General features: G+C 54.4%; 1 protein-coding gene across 6 annotated transcripts in view; it reads right to left on the reverse strand.

Annotated features, from left to right (window-relative positions):
- The window catches only part of TPST2 (tyrosylprotein sulfotransferase 2), a 55,439-nt gene that overhangs the window by 30,540 nt on the left and 7,968 nt on the right, over positions 1-16,931 (reverse strand). The window contains exon 2 of one of the 6 annotated variants that reach the window (XM_070516294.1): positions 7,132-7,162. The exons of 4 other annotated variants lie outside the window; for them this stretch is intronic. The gene's annotated coding sequence lies outside the window, so the exon portion shown is untranslated. Of the gene's footprint in view, positions 1-7,021; positions 7,163-16,931 lie in introns of those variants that run through there. One more of the 6 variants, XM_070516295.1, reaches the window with a different exon arrangement.

Genomic DNA, 16,931 nt, shown 5'->3' on the forward strand with positions numbered 1-16,931 from the left:
CCCTACAGCCGAACTCTTCCACCTTCTGGAATGTTCTCTCACCACTGCGGCCAGAGTGGGTAGCACCACAGAAACCTGACCACGTTCCCCCCACCGCCTAAATCCTCCCATGAGCCCTCACCCTCAGCAGAAGACACCGGCTCCTCCCCAGGGTTTAGAACAGCGACAGCAAGAGAAGTCCGAGGGGGGAGCCACACGGGAATTCAGTTTCCCAGGAGCCAATTCAAAAGCTCAAAAGAAAAAGGGGAAATTAAATTCAGTAATAGATTTCATTTGACCCAATATGTCCAAAACATTATCACTAATCAATACAAAAATTAACAGAAACATAATAAGAAATAAATATAAAAATTAAAATTAATGAGACTCTTTTGTTTTTTTTGAGAAAGATTAGCCCTGAGCTAACTGCTGCCAATCCTCCTCTTTTTGCTGAGGAAGACTAGCTCTGAGCTAACATCCGTGCCCATCTTCCTCTACTTTATATGTGGGACGCCTGCCACAGCATGGCTTGCCAAGCGGTGCCATGTCCGCACCCGGGATCCAAACCAGTGAGCCCCGGGCTGCCGAGAAGCAAAATGTGCGAACTTAACCGCCGTGCCACCGGGCAGACCCCTTAATGAGACACTTCACTTTCTTTAATTCTTTCCTTATACTGAGTCTCAGAGACCTGGAGCGTATCTTCCACTCTTAGCACACTGTAATTTGGACGACCCGTTTTCCGTGGCAATATCTGAATCGTATTTAGAATTCATCAAATTTAAAGTTGAAAACGTACATTCACATCCCCCGCTGGTTGCACACATCTTCAAAAATGTTCCCAGAACGGAATCGAGTATCTCTTGAGAAATCTAAACTTCAATTATCTTAAAATAAAACACTCAGTCCCTCGGCCGCGTTCGCCAGTTTCAAGGGCTCAGCAGCCGCGTGTGGCGTGTGGCTCCCAGGCTGACGGCGTCCTTCACCGTCTGGTCCCCACGGCCCCCGCAGCTTCATTTCCAGGCCTGTCCCAGACAAGGAGCAAAACCTCTGCACACACCCCGAGTTTCCACCCCATGAGTGCTGCCCTTCCTCGAGGGTCCCCGCTTCCCGCCAACTCCCACTCATTCCTTAAAACTCAGCTCCAGACTCCTCCATCTGCGAAGCCTTCGCTCACAGCCCGCGGCCCGGACAACATCCCCACCCCTCTGCCCATCCCCCTCAATGCACCGTCACACGGGATTGTCACCGTCCAGCTTGAGGTTTCAACCTCGCCCTGTCGATGTTCCGGTCAGATAATTGTAGGCTGTTCAGCTGCGTCCCTGGCCTCTACCCGCTAGATGCTAGCTGCACCCCCTCCCCCAGTCGTGACAACCAAAAATGTCTCCGGGCATTGCCAAGTGTCCCTTGGGGGCACAATCACCCCTGGCTGGGCGCCAGCGCCTGGCACACAGAAGGCGCCCAAGCTTGCACCTCAACAGAAGCAGCTCACCCAAGGATACTCTACCATGAGGCTTGCCTCCTCCAGGAAGCCTTCTGTGATGCCCCAGCCTGGTTAGCACTTCCCCTGGGCTCCCACAGCCCCCCACACTCACGCCGGTGCCTCCCCCTCCAAGGAGCGGGGTCTTGTTCACTGTTGTACTTTCAACGCCTAGCCCAGAGATTAGTATACAGTAGGCACGTACTAGATATTTACAGAACTGACCTGAGAAACAGGGATGACTGAGGTTGAAAAGGCCCACAGGATCAGTTTTGCATATTTTAGTTCAGGGCTCTTTCATCCCAGCAAAGGTACTAATGACAGTCACAGCTCCAGTTATACATCAAGCACTGGGCTAACTCTGCAGGGTTTAGAGAGGGAAACTGAGGCTCAGGCAGGCGAAGAGCTTGCCCTGTGTTCAAATCAATGATTCTGAGGCTCAAAACTCCCGGTTCCTCCTCTTACTGATCAACAGAACCTACACATGGTAGAGTATTTGCAATACATATATCAAAGAAGATGTCCGGAATATATAAAGAGCTCTGCGAAATCAATAAGAACAGGACAGGCAACCCAAGATGAAAATGGACAAATTTAAAGAGCGATTTCATCCAAGAGGTTATCTAAATAGTCAATAAGCATATGAAAAGGTACTCAATCTCATTGTCCATCAGGGAAATAAACGCAAATTAAAAGTACAACATGGACCATGTACATCTGAATGGCTTTAAAAAAAAAAAAAACACCAGTGTTAACAAGGATGTGATGCAACCAGAACCTTCATGCTCTGCTGGTGGGAGCATAACCTGGCAAATCCCTTTGGAAAACTGTTCAGCAAAACAGAGACAAAAGCTGAACAGGCACGTTCTCCATGACCGGCAAATCCACTAAGTACACGTCCATCAGAAATGCATCTAACTGTTCACCGAGGGGCACACATCCAAATGTTCCCAGCGGTGCCGTTTGCAATAGACCCCGGCTGGGGGCCATCCCTGAAGGGGGCACAAGACGCTCTGGGGCCAGGGGGCTGCTGGCACGTGTTTTTCTTGACCTGTGACACAAGCACACTCGTCTTCTGAAAACCCACCGAGGGGTCCACTCGGGATGTGGGCCGCTTTCTGTCCGTACGACAGACTTCACTAAAAACAGTCTTCAAGAATCACTTTGTAAAAGCTGAGGAAGGGTGGTGCTGGCCGGGCGTCCTCCCCACCACAAACCGGTCCCGTCTGCTGCAGAGGACACACATCATCCATTCATTCATTCCATCAACGCACGCTGGCAGGCGCCCTCCCAGAGCCAGGCTTGCTGCCGGGCACTGGAACCATAAAGGTGAACTCAGCCGTGGCCTCCAATGACAGTGCCACCCACATCCCGGGTCCTGGCACACACACCGCCAAGCCCACACTCAATAAAGGAAGGAGCAGCCAGGCTGGGGCGCCTCTGATGGGAGGCCAAGGCGGTGACGGCTGCTGGTCCTCCTCTGGCTCCGCGCCCCCTCGGCTTGAGAAACTTTTCAGGCTTTTTCCTTACGCTGGGCCAACCCCAGCCATTCTGGCATGGGTGGCAGGTTTCATACTCGGCCACTCGTCTCTGCCACCATCTCCCCTCCCGCCCGCCAGGCTTTCCTCTTCTCTCGCAGGCTCCTGACTCCCAGATTGTCACGTCCAGCCCAAGTCTGTCTCCTCAAGGTCAGACTGGGGCGTCAACTATCTCCCTGTCACCTTCACTTGGGCATTGAGCTGGTACCTCAAAATTAGTATGTGTAAGGCGGGTCTCCTGTTTTTGTCCCCAACTCGTTCTACCCGCTGTTGGTGGCAGCTCATTATGCTCAGGCCAGAAGCCTTAGGGGCAGCCCACAGCCCTGACCCCTCTCTCCGTCTCTCTTCCACCCCAACCCAAGCTGCAGCAAGTCTGCCAACTTCACCTCCAAAACAGCCATGCAGTGATCTCCTGGATATGACACCAAAGGCACAGCTAACAAAAGAAAAGACAGACAAACTGGACTTCATGAAAATCAAAACATCTGTGCCTCAAAAGACACTATCCAGGGAGTAAAAAGGCAACCCACAGAAAGGGAGAAAATATTTGCAAATCATCTATGTGACCAGGGGTTAATATCCAGCATATGGCGAGAACTCTGAAAACTCAACAACAACAAAACAAACCACCCAATTCAAAAATGGGCAAAGGTCAGGGCCCGCTGGATGGTGCAGTGGTTGGGTTTGCACTCTCCACTTCGGCGCCCTGGGGTTCGCAGGTTCGGATCCCTCATGTGGACCTACACACCTCTTATCAAGCCATGCTGTGGTGGCGTCCCACATACAAAATAGAGGAAGATTGGCACAGATGTTAGCTCAGGGACAATCTTCCTCACCAAAAAAAAAAATGGGGGGCGTCAAATAACTTGAATAGACATTTCTCTCCAAAGAAGATATATAAATGGTCAATAAGCACATGAAAAGGACATCACTAGTCATCAAGGAAATGCAAATCAAAATAACAATAAGATATCGCCTCACACACGTTAGGATGGCTCCTATAAAAAAAAAAACAGAAAATGGGGGGCTGGCCCCGTGGCCGAGTGGTTGGGTTCGCGTCCTCCACTGCAGGCAGCCCAGTGTTTTGTTGGTTCGAATCCTGAGTGCGTACATGGCACTGCTCATAAACCACGCTGAGGTGGCGTCCCACGTGCCACAACTAGAAGGACCCACAACGAAGAATACACAACTATGTACCAGGGGGCTTTGGGGAGAAAAAGGAAAAAAATAAAATCTTAAAAAAAAAAACAACAGAAAACGGCAGTGTCAGCAAGGATGCAGAGAAACTAGAAGCCTCCTACACTGCTGGTAGGAATGCAAACTGGTGCAGCCACCATGGAAAACAGTATGGAGCTTCCTCAAAAATTAAAAATAGAACTGCTGTAAGACCCCGCAATTCCATTTCCAGGTATATATCCCCAAAAGAATGGACAGCAGGGACTTGCAGAGATATGCGCACCCCCACGTGCAGTGCAGAATTATTCACGATCGCCAGAAGGTGGAAGCAACCCAAGTGTGTCCATCACAGGTGAAAGGAGAAACAAACGTGGTCTGTCCACACAGTGGAATATTATTCAGCCCTTAAAAAGGAAGGAAATTCTGCAATAGGCTCCCACAGGGATGAACCTTGGGGACATTACGACAAATAAGCCAGTCACAAAATGACAAATACTGGAGGATTCCAGTTGTGTGAGGTACCCGCGGCAGTCAAAATCACAGAGGCAAACTATAACGGTGGGCGCCAGGAGGGGGGAGGAGGGAGAATGGGGAGGCGCTGGTTAATGGACCAGTTTCAGTTTTATAAGATGAAAAGAGTTCTGGAGACGCATGGTGGTGATGGTTGCCCAGCAGTGTGGATGTCCCTAACACCACCGAACTGTCCACTTAAAAATGTAGGACGGTAAGTTTTATGTTCTGTGTATGTTCACACACACGCATGCACGAAAAAGCTAGAATCCGCCCCCAGCTTCCCATCACTGGCACTTGTTGGGCGTGGGTATTTCATGCGCCCACCTCTCCCCGCCCTGGTGCCAGGCCCCTCGTTTCTGGGCTGCGTAACCGGCTCCCCAGCTGCACCCGTCTCCCCAGTCCATTTGCACGGAGCAGCCGGAGCGATCGCACGAAGACGGCTCGGGTCACGGCCCTCTGCTGCTCTGAACCCTCACGGCTGCCCTGTCACTCAGGAAAAGCCAGTCCCCACCCAGCCCGCAGGCCCCAGGCTCTACCCGGCCCTGACCTTCCTGTCCTCGCCCCCCCGGCCACACCTGGCTTCCTTCCAGCCCCACGGCCCCGCTGTCAGTCACACACCAGAGCAGCTCCCTCCTCAGGGCCGCTGCCCCAGTGGCCCCGCTGCCCAGCTGCCCTTTCCCCCGACAGCCACTCGATCTTCCCGGGCTTGCTCGCGTCTCTCTCCTGATCACCCAGCTCACGCTGTCACCTGCCCCACCGACATGGCACTCCAGAGCTCCTGACGCCGCACGATTTTTCCCTTTCCCCAGTCCCTACCACCTTCAACACGGCACACGACTGACTGACTGTCCTCCGTGGTCGCTGTCTGGGGGGCTGGAACGCTCTGCCCACTAGAGTGGAGCTTGGCGCACAGTAGGCGCTCCAGAAATAGTTACTGCATTCCCACTCTGGGCCCCCTTCTGGAAGCCCCATGATCCCAACCAGCCCTCATCACAGCAACCATGAAATACCCGACTCCACAAGACCACCTGAACTCCCCATGTTATTTCCTGAGCTTCATTTCCTTCCAGGCTGACTCCATCTTAGGTCAATGAGAGTCAGCTAGAGAGTTTTGCAGCACCCTTGGGGAGCTCAGTAAGGAGGCTGTGGGGCTGGCGGTGTGGGGCCACCAGCTGGGGAGCCTGCCTGAGATAGAAGCCAAGAGATGGAGACATGACTCCCTCATATTAGGTAGTCTCCTGGATCCAGCCACGCCTGAAGCCATCCCAACCCCTCAACTTTTTGGTTATATGAGCCAATACATTCACTTTTGTGCTTAATTCCATGGGAGCTGGGTTTTTGTCTCTGAAAATCAAAAGTCCCAACTAATAGGTATCTACATACCCTCTCCCCAACCTTATCTTTGCCTGCTTGTTATTGCCTCAATTCAAGCATCGCCTTTTCTGGGAAACCTTCCCGGAACACCCAGACTAGATTCAGCACCTGCTATGTCTCACAGCCCCCTATGCCTACTCCTCACCATTCTCCACGGCAACTGCTGTCTGCCCCTCATCTCCCACACTTGACTGTGGGGAGCTCACGGGTTGAGGGGCCCTCTAGTCTTAATTTTTCTCCTATGTATTCCCATCCTTAACAGAGAGCCTGGCACACCCACTGGCACTCATATTTTATTGTTTGAGCTCACTGATCGGTAAGTGTCCTCAGGTATCAGAGTGCTGAAAGAATGAGTTTTGCAGAAAGATGGACCTGAGTTTGAATTCTCCAGCTATTAGCTTTGTGACCTGAGGCAAGTCACTTAACCTCTCTGAGCCTCATCTTCTTATCTGTGAAAAGGAGAGAGCAGCTAAATACACCCAGAGGCCTTAATACCATATGGGAGCAGAGTAAACGCTCAATCAACAGCAGTGCCAGCCCCCATCTTCTCCTCCAGGGCCAAAGTCCTGCCCTGCCCTTTCATTTCTGCTCCACCACCAGTGTGGGCATCTGTCAACCTGCCTGCCAAGAAGGCATTCTCCAGTTTTCTGGCATCAGTTCTTATGACGAGGCTGGGGCTGACCCCATGCCCAGGACCAGAACTGAGGTCTGGCCAGGAAGAGAATACAGATGTGCATAGACGGGCAGGAGACTCCAGATGGGTGAACAGAGATCGATCCCAGGATTTGCAAGAATTATTAGAGAAATGGCTCTCTTACAGCCAAGACAGTTAAGTTAGCAGGAGGTATGCCTGGAGGAGACAGTAATGGGGAGAGCATGAACAAAAGAGACAGTATGATGATACACTGGAGCACCTGGATACAGCTGTACCTGAAGGCAATATGCCTCTGGACTTTCCATTTACCTGAACCATTCATTCCTTTATTTTTCACCTTAAGTTATTCCAAATTAGGATTCTACCATTCACAGCCAGATACAGACATGTAATAGGCTTCTTCCAACTTGCATGCTTACCACTCCAGTGGTCTCCCAGGCCCAAATATAACTAAAAAAAAAAAAAAAAAACGTTTTGACAAAACTAAGCAAAATTGATTTCTAAAGTCTTATCTGAAGACTCGGGGTGATGACTAGAGCCAGCTAAGCACTCTCGCTTCTGTTCCAAGGGCAAGGCCTTGAGTCTCCCACCTGGAGAAGAGTCTTACAGAGAGGTCAGCAGGTTGTTCCCATCTGCTGGCTCAGAAAGCCTCTGGCCTGCTTCCCCCTCCCCCGCCCCCAACTGTCCTTTATGGCTTTGGGACCATTATCCTCCACTGGTTTGGTGTGGAGGTGTTTGGAGGGCTGATGGCCAAAAGGGGGAAAAGCTTGACCAAGAACAAAGCTAGTAAGTCATAAATGCCTGCTGGGTGGAATGTTCCAGATAAGCCGGTCTAAATCTTTTTTTTTTTTTGAGGAAGATTAGCCCCGAGCTAACTGCTGCCAATCCTCCTCTTTTTTGCTGAGGAAGACTGGCCCTCAGCTAACATCCGTGCCCATCTTCCTCTACCTACTACAGCACGGTGTGCCAAGCAGTGCCATGTCCGCACCCGGGATCCGAACCGGCGAACCCCGGGCTGCTGAAGCGGAATGTGAGTACTTAACCACTGCACCATCGGGCCAGCCCCTAAAGCTTTGTTTGCAATTCATCTGAGCATTAAGCTGTCATCTGGGGATCTTTTGGGCACATGAGTGAGGGACGGAGGGTGGGATCTGGGTGGGGGGTGAAGAGCACAATTTGCAGTACACACCTGGGCATCTAGCTCCCAGGTCACCCACCTGCCCCGCTGCCTCCCTCTTGGGAAACGGCAGCAGCCCAGGCCGGGAGACGCCCTGGCTCGCACTCGCTCCGGAAGCAGGCAGACAAGGAAGCAGGTCTAAGGCTTCAGGAGCTGCTCAGCACAAGAACACTCCAAACATTGAACAGGGACCGGCCTGGCAGCACAGTGGTTAAAGTTCACGTGCTCCACTTCGGCAGCCCGGGGTTCATGGGTTCAGATCCCGGGTGCAGACCCACACACCATTCATCAAGCCACGCTGTGGAGGCGTCCCACATACAAAATAGAGGAAGATGGGCACAGACGTTAGCTCAGGGCTAATCTTCCTCACCAAAGAGGAAAAAAAATCAAAGGGAGAAACCCGTGAGGAAGAAGTGGCATCTCCTCATGCTTCACTGTCTCCCGGGGGCCAGAGGTGGAGTGAGTGAATGGGTTTTTCCTAAAGAAAGATGGTTCGGGCCTCTCAGGGGGCCTGCAGCCTTGCTGGAAAGCATGTCCATCTGCAGCCTTGCCTGGACACAGCCAGGAATAGGGCCAGGGAGCAAAATGCTGTGGGGAGAGTGCCTGAACTTCTCTGAGCCTCAGTTTCCTCATCTGTAAAATGGGTGAACAACAGAATCCTTGCTGCTACGAGTTACTGAGCACCTCTGTGCCTCAGGTCCCACAGAACCTTACCTACAGTCTTCCTGGAAACCCAAGAGATGGTCCCGATTCTGATCCCCATTGTACAGGTGAGGAAACTGAGGCCCAGAGAGGGGAAGTGGCTGGCCTGAGGTCTCCCAGCCTGGGTACAAGCCAGCTCCCATTCCAACTCAAAAAAACCCCACCTTTCCACCCCCTCAGGGCACCCCTCCGTGCCCAGCTCACGGGTCACTATGAGGTTTCAGTGACCTCACACACAGGAAGAAAAAGATGCACCTTTTGCTCAGAAACCGGCGAGTCACAGGTATTCTCACGGCCTGAGAAACGAATGGCTAGAGGCGAATGCAGGTCTCTCCAGAGTCCTCATGACCCCCTTCGTCTGGGCTCTGTCCCCAGCCCTCAGTGGAGAAGGTCCCCAAGAGCAGAGCTGGGAATAGGCGACTGGACGTAAGTAATCACACGCGTTCAGTGAAGGAGCCCATGCCAGGGCGTCCTCACCCTCCAGAACATGGGCTCCCAACCACAGGTCTGGCTGCACCCGTCACTTCTTGCCACGACCCCAGCCTCCCAAGGCACCTGCCACCCACTGGCGGACCCCCCAATAAGGGGACCAGGGAGGAGCTGCCCTCTCCCACGCACTCTTGTGGGCCTTCGAGCCACACGGGTTTCTCTGAACCCAAGATGAGAAGATGTGCTGCAGGGTCCCCACCCTGTACACCTGGGGACCACCCGGGGGCTCCAGCAGGACATGCCCCGTGACCTCTGGGGTTCAAGGCAAAACTCCAGCCCTCCTGGGCCGGCCCAGCCCCATGAGTCTCAGCGCCCATCACTCGCCTGTGGGAGCCCTCAGCCCCAGACGGAGAGGCGAGGACCGGAGTTCGAATCCCACTCCTCCACTTGACCAGCGGAGGGGCCCACCTCATCCACACCGCGTTTCCCTGGTCTGAAAATGAGGGTAATGAAGTGCCTCCCTGGAGGGTGAGATGATTTGTACCCAGGAGGCCTTAGCAGAGCCCTGCACACACAGGGACATCAACAAACACTGGCCACAAGTATGATGACCTCGACACCAAAGGCCTTCCCCTCCCTGTACTGTCAGTGACCCTACTCCTGCTTCCTACAACACCGCCCTTCCCTTTCAGCCTCCTCTCTCCAATAATTACAGCAATAATAGCAACCGTCGTGGCTACCAACGGCTGAGGGCCTCTTACTTGCAGGACTGTGCAGGGCGCTTCACACGGCCCACCTCCTCCCCAGCACGTCCTCCTGGGACAATGACACGATCATTCGTGTGCTTCTGTGATGGTCAGTTTTATGTGTCCACCTGCCTGGGCTCAGGGATGCCCAGAAACGTTCTCTCCGGGCATGCCTGGGAGGGTGTTTCCGGAAGGGGTTAGCATTTGAACGGCAGGCTGAGTACAGACGGCCCTCCCCATTGTGGGTGGGCCTCATCCAGTCCCTTTAGGACCCGAACAGAACAAAAAGGTGGAGAAAGGGTGAATCTGCTCTTTTTTGGCTTGAGCTGGCACTCTGTCTTCTCCTGCCCTTGGACATCGGCGCCCCTGGGCCTCAGGCCTTCAGATTTGAGCTGAAATCTGCCGCCAGCTTTCCTGGGTCTCTGGCTTGCAGACAGCAGATCCTGGAACTTCTCGGCCCCCACAAGGTGGAGAGCCGATTCCTATAATCAGCCTCCTACCTGTATAAACATCTCTATCCTATTGGTTGTTTCTCTGGAGAACCCCAATATATCCCCCTCTGTGCCCAACTGTTCCTCTAAAGCATGAGCTCCCCAAGGGCCGGGATGGCCTGTCTTGCTCACTGCTGGATCCTGCGTGCCTGGCACACAGAAGGTGCTCAATATTTGCTGCATAAAGGAGACCGCACTGAATCCTCACAAAAACCCACTGATGTAAGTGATATAGTGTGCTGTTAAAAGGAAGACGCACAGGGCACAAATAACTAAGAAAATTACCAAAGGGCGCACAGCGCTCAAGGGTAAAATGCATATTTCAACCTGGGGTTTTTGGATGTCATCTCAGGCGCTTACCAATTAGGGAAATCACATATTCCAAACGGGGTCCACCCCACAGCCTCGCAGGCCCTTCCCTGACCCCGGCTGCCCATGGGGCTGGCATTCCTGAAACACGTCAGGGCTGGACTTTGGGGGTAACCTTCCCAGGGGCGTCCTTTGTGGCAGCAAAGCCCAAGAAGTGGGATCTGAAGGAGCTTGTGGGTCAGGCCGGGAGACGGGCGCGGAGTAACTGGATAATGGGCAGAATGAAACGGGAGCTCTATCAGAGGAATAAAGAAGTCACATGATCAGGGAGGTGGGAGGAAGGGGCTGGATGCTGGCTGGGGCGGGCAGGGAGTGGAGAGGGTGGGGCAGGAATGGAGCGCGGTCTAGAACGCTGGGCAGCACTGGGACAGGTGCAGGGGTCGGGGGACGTGTCCCGGGGGGAGGGAAGAGCTGGAGCCGAGGGAACGCTGGACCGGAAAGGACGGACGGAAAGGACAGGCAGAGGATTCGCTGTAAGCAGCACAGTCTGGGGGCAGGCGGGGGAGGGGGCTAAATCATAACAGTAACACAAATAACAGCAACCATAATAGTGACAACAGCAAACACACATGGCGCTTCCTCCGTGCCTGGGCGCTGTGCCAGGCACCGCACACGGATCCACTCACTGAGCCCTCACAGGGAACCTCCGAGAACAGTGCTGCCACCACCCCATTTTGCAGACGAGGATGCTGAGGCTGGGATGCTGAGAGCCGGCGGCAGGTCCGTGCCGGAGCTCGGCGCTGGGGCAGGGTCGTGAACGCGTGTGCGGTTAACCGCTACTACAGCGGTTCTCAAAGTGGGTTCCCAGGGCAGCAGCATCAGCACCACCTGGGACTCTGTTGGAGATGCAGATTCCCCAGCTCTGCCGAAGGGGGATGCTGGGCGTGGGGCGCAGCGGGCAGCGATGCACAAACCCTCCCGGGACGCCGCCGAGGGTCAGAGGCGCTGCATGACTGGAGTCCTCCTCCAGAGGGAGGGGACGGGAGGCAGGAGACGAGCACAAGGGCAGATCGTGTGGCCTCAAGGGCTACAACAAGGAGTGGCCGTGAGTGACATCTTCTACTGAAGGCTTCGGAGGCTGGGAGCCACGTCTCCTCCTTATAGGTCTTCCCAGCTAACTCGCAGGTGGCCCCGTGACAGGACAGTCTCCTTGTGAGCAAGACAGGCCAGGCAACGGTGGGGGATCAGAACTGGCCACCCCAAACTGTGTCTCCTTGGCTTCATTATTTTTAAGAACAAAAGACTCTGAAAGAAAACTTTGACCTTCCCCCTAAATGCCTAAAAGAATTTAAGATGGAAGGCCTGTCCCAGGAAGGAGCTAATACCCTGAGATTACGGTCCTGTGAGGTCAAATGTGTGTCTCAGCCACACTGTCTACAGATGGCCCAGCAAACACTTGTTTATCAAACAATTGCATTTCCGTCTCCACATGAATGGCCTTCTTCTCCTTTGAAGTCCCAAACCACTACCCCCAACGCCCTCCTTTGTCGTGAGCTGCAGATGGTAATTAAGGTGGCGGCCTCGGTCTCTCCCCTGTATACATGTTATTAAGTTTTGCCTGATTTTCTCCTGTTATTCTGTCTCACGTCAATTTAATTCTTGGACCAGCCAGAAGGACCTCGAGCACAGAGGAATTGCTTTCTCCCCTACGCAGCACAGAAGCAGAGGACTGAGGTCCCAAGGTGGGTGCAGCCACAGCCCCTGCCTGAGAACACACCGTCCAGCCACTCCAAGGTCAGCGACCTCTGACCCCAGGGACCTGACCCGCTCCCAGAGCCCCTAGCAGCAGGGTAAGGGCGAGCCGGCCTCACACGCAAGTCTCAGCCTCCAGGAGGCTGTTTTCACAGAACACCCACGGGGGCGTCAGAGCACCCACCAGCTAGAGCGCTCCGTGCACTGCCACCTTCCGGGCAGGGGCACGCAGACCCAGCCGGAACTCCCAAACGGTCTGTGTGGTCCTGAGCAAGCCGCCTGGACTCTCTGGGCCTCAGTCTCCCCATCTTGAAAGGAAGAGGCTGGACTCAATCTCCAATCTTGCCATTCTCCCCAAAGCTCTTAGCCAGCAAACATGTACTGCTGGCCTACTGTGTGCTGCGGGGGAGCAATGAGCACACCGAGAAATGGCAGCGGCAATGATATGCAGGCCCACACAGCCACCTAGTAGGGCGGTAACCAAGAGCCCCGCCCAGGGGACAGCAGGGAGCCAGCTGAGCGCCCCACACTGAATCAAACCCAAAGCTGCATTCTGCCCTCTCGGGGCCAACTCCCAGCTTCCTCTTCCTCCCTCACAGCCCTGGGCCGGTGGGCGGGGTGAGGGGCCGTGGGCGTGGGCGTGGGTGGATTCAGAACCCTGGACACCCACAGTGTGGCCTCCATCTCTCCCCAGGGGAGGTGGCAGCCACCTCCTCCACGCCTCCACAGGGTGCTTGGCTGAGCTCTGGGCTCCTCTGGGCTTGGGATGGTTCTGAGGCAGGATGTCACTCACAGCCAAAGGAAGTGGGACGGAGAGCTTCTAATGAGAAGGGAAGAGCTGGGCTGGCTGATGTGCTCAGAGGGGGCGTGGGGAGGAAAGGGAAGTAGTGCGGTGGGGGAGGGAGGAGACAGACAGAGACAGACGAGAGAGTCAGAGACGGGGGGGAGAGACAGACACGGGGAGAGACAGACATGGGGAGAGACAGAGATGGGGAGAGACCGAGATGGGGAGAGACCGAGATTGGGAGACAGAGATGAGGGAGACAGAGATGGGGAGAGACAGAGATGCAGGAGAGAGAGAGATGGGAGACACAGAGATGAGGGAGACAGAGATGAGGAGAAAGAGATGGGAGAGAGCAAGCTAAGGGAGAGACAGAAACAATGAGAGAGAGAGAGGAGGGGAGAGAGACAGAGGGAGACAGTGAGCGACAAAAAACAGAGACCCAGACAGACACAGAGAGAAGGAGCGAGTTGGGGAGCAGGAACAGCCTGGAGCAGGAGCCCATCTCTGGCAGCCACCGCCTGCCCCTCGGTCAAGGCTCCTGGGGCTCCAGAGAAGGAGCAGGACATTAGGAGCAAGCTCAGTGCTGGCCTGGCCCCCTCCAAGCACCCCCCTCCTGTCCCCAAATTCCCACCTCTGAGGACCGCCTTCGGGACCCTCAGCTACCTCCAGAAAGCCCTTTCCTCTCACCCCTTGAATATTCCTGTTAATGGATTCAATATTGTTAAAACATTTCCAAAGGAAACTAGAACCCACTGGCTCTGAGGAAAAACACGCCTTAATTAAAAAGTAACTGCAAAACTAGATGCAGAGAAAGCAATCCCGACGCCCCTGGCTGGAGGCTGCCGGCGAAGAGGAGCCTGGGGAGCCCGCAGGGCTCTGCTCCTGGGAAACAACGGGCGTCTGCAGAGGGAGGAACATCCCGTTCTTGGTGAAAGCACCAAGTGGGGACTTTCTCCTGGAAGTCATCAGAGGCAGCCCCGGGGAGGGAAACTGTGAAATTCTCCAGGTGAAACCCAGGTTCCCTGACGAGGCACTCCGGCTGACCTCCAACCTTACCACCTACCTCCCACCCCCAACACACACACATTCCAGAGTCTCTGCCATTAACTACACCACACCTGCGAGGCCACAGCGGCCCACACCTCCAAACTGTTGTGCCTGTGGTTCCCTCCCCCTGGAAATCCTTTCCTGCCCTCCTCTACCCAGCTAACTCCTATGGGTACAATAGGTACACACCTCCTCCAGGAGGCCCTCCCTGACTGCCTCGCTGTGCCAGTGTCCCCCAAAGTGCTCAGCACCCTGGGTGGCTCTCTAGCTCCCTGCCCCCTCCCCTGGAATGCGCAGCGCTGGGCATTCCCCACATCCTCTCGGAATTCAACACGGCCCCCCGCTACCAGCACAGGCTGCGTGGATATTTGTGGACTAAATGAGAGAACAGACAAACAAAGAGAGGAAGGCACTCAAGTGCCCTCGGACAGGCTGAAATCAAAACAAACCCCTCTCTGTGCTCTGTGGAAAGGTCCCAGGCAGGAGCTCCTGTGCGACAAGAAGGAGATGACCTGGCTCTGATGGGCCTCACCCACTCCCTGGCCCACAGACTCTGGACTGGTGACTCAGCCCCTACGAGCCTCAGTTTTCTCTCCTCTAAAATGGAGACAATAGTGTCGCCTAGGATAGAGTCGAGCTAAGAAAAACAAGTAAAGACCTCAGTAGGCACTCAAATACAGTGACCATTATTTTTATTACCACCTTACACTCACCAAACCACAGAATATCACAGCTCGAAGGGACCCAGGAGATGATTAGATCAGGGGTTGCCAGACTTTGCATAAAGGGCCCAAGAACAAATATGCTCCGTTTTGTGGCCACCTGGTCTCTGTTGGAACTACTCAACTCGACCCCTGTAGCACAGAAGCAGCCAGACAACACGTAACTCAGTGAGCATGGCTGCGTTCCAATAAAACTTTATTGACAACAACAAGCGGAGGGCCGAACTTGGCCCCTGGGCTGTAGTTGGCTGACCTCTGATCCAGGCCCTCCCAGTGTGATCTTCAGAGGAGCAGCACTGGAGTCCCCTGGGAGCTGGTTGGACGGCCCTGCCCTAAACCTGCTGAACCAGAATCTGCACTTGGGCAGGATCCCCAGGGGATCCGTGTAAGCATTCAAGTTCGAGACGTGCTGCACCCAACTTGCTACTTCGGCCCTCGAGTCTGAGATGTGGTTTACTCTCGTTTGACGCCTCCCTAGATGGTAAACTCCAGGAAAACGGGGACCTGGCGCCTTCCAATCCTACACCCCAGCATCTAGCTGGAAACTTGCCACATGGCCTTATTCTGCAAGTAGGTACGGAGCGCCTAGGATGACCCAGGCCCAGTGGCAGGTGCGGGGGACGCGGCAGTGACCACAGACACGGTAGAGGGCATCACTCAGGGGACGTCTGTGCAGAGATGGGACGGATGGATGACTCCCACCGGCAGCCTGTGGACTAGGCAAATCTGGGTTCGATTGCTGGTGCATCAGGCCCGTGTGACCTCAGAGAAGGGCCTCAACTGTCTCACTTTCTGGGAAATGGGGTGGTCAATAACAGATGCCCCCCCGGTACCTTGTGAGGACAGAGAAAGGGTAGGGGATGGTGTCCCAGCAGCTGGGCCGGTGGAGATGTGTTGGGACCCAGACACATACGCGCCGCTACTCAGAGCAGAGGGACCTTGGCTGTCCCCAAATACCTCACTGTGGGTTAGGCGGGGACTCAAACCAGGTGGGGCGAGACCCTGGGGCCCAGAAACAGGGGGTCTCGACCTGCAGCGTGTGGAATGGGGATAAGCTCCCCATTAAAGCCTTGAGGGCTTATAGGGACAGAAAGAGCACCAGGAGGCCTCAGACAGCCTCCGATGTCCTAGGAAAGTGGAGCTAGAAGGACTCTTGGAGAGAATCGAAACCAGTGGTTAAAAACAATTTGCTTTGGGGGCTGGCCTGGTGGCACAGTGGTTAAGTGCCCACGTTCCACTTTGGCAGCCCGGGGTTCGCCGGTTCGGATCCAGGTTGCGGATATGGCACTGCTTGGAAAGCCATGCTGTGGTAGCTGTCCCACATATAAAGTAGAGGAAGATGGGCATGGATGTTAGCTCAGGGACAGTCTTCCTCAGCAAAAAGAGGAGGACTGGCAGCAGTTAGCTCAGGGCTAACTTCCAAAAAAAAAAAACCAATTTGCTTTGAAAGCAATGGAACTGCTTGTTTGAGTGACACCCAGGCAGCCCTGAAGACCCGCACAGGCCAGGGGGCCCTTGGGGCCAGGAAAGTCATGCATATGATCACGGGGAGCAGTGGGGACTGCAGGGACCAGAGGAGCCCGGGCCATCAGAGGGGCAGCTTCAGGCCCCTCCAGTTCGGCCCAAGCTCCTGAGTTTCCAAAAGAAGTGAGAAATTGGAGTGATTCTCTAAAAATATTTGAATGTTAGCTCGGTTTAAAATAAAACACCCCAGGGGCTAAAGAAAAACCATCCTGTGGGTCGAAGGCATCGAAAGCCAGCAACTGGCAGCTCATTTCCCAGGGCAGCTGCCCATTTCACGGGGCGGGGGGGGGGGGGAACTGAGTCTCAGAGAGAGGGAGCACCTGGCCCAATGTCACAGAGCGATTTGGAGGCAGAGTTGGGACGCAGCTGCCTCCAAGCTCGTGCCCATCCCCAACTGCTCCTGAGAGTGGGGGGCGTGGGGGGCGTGGGGGGCGTGGGGTACATGGGGTAGGAATCTAGACTTCACAAGCAAAGAGCCCTGTTTGTTCTGTCCACCTCTAGGAATGAGTGTAGGCAAAGGGGTAGAGAAAGGGATA

This window comes from Equus asinus, chromosome 8 (assembly GCF_041296235.1).
Source record: "Equus asinus isolate D_3611 breed Donkey chromosome 8, EquAss-T2T_v2, whole genome shotgun sequence".
Taxonomy (NCBI): domain Eukaryota; kingdom Metazoa; phylum Chordata; class Mammalia; order Perissodactyla; family Equidae; genus Equus; species Equus asinus.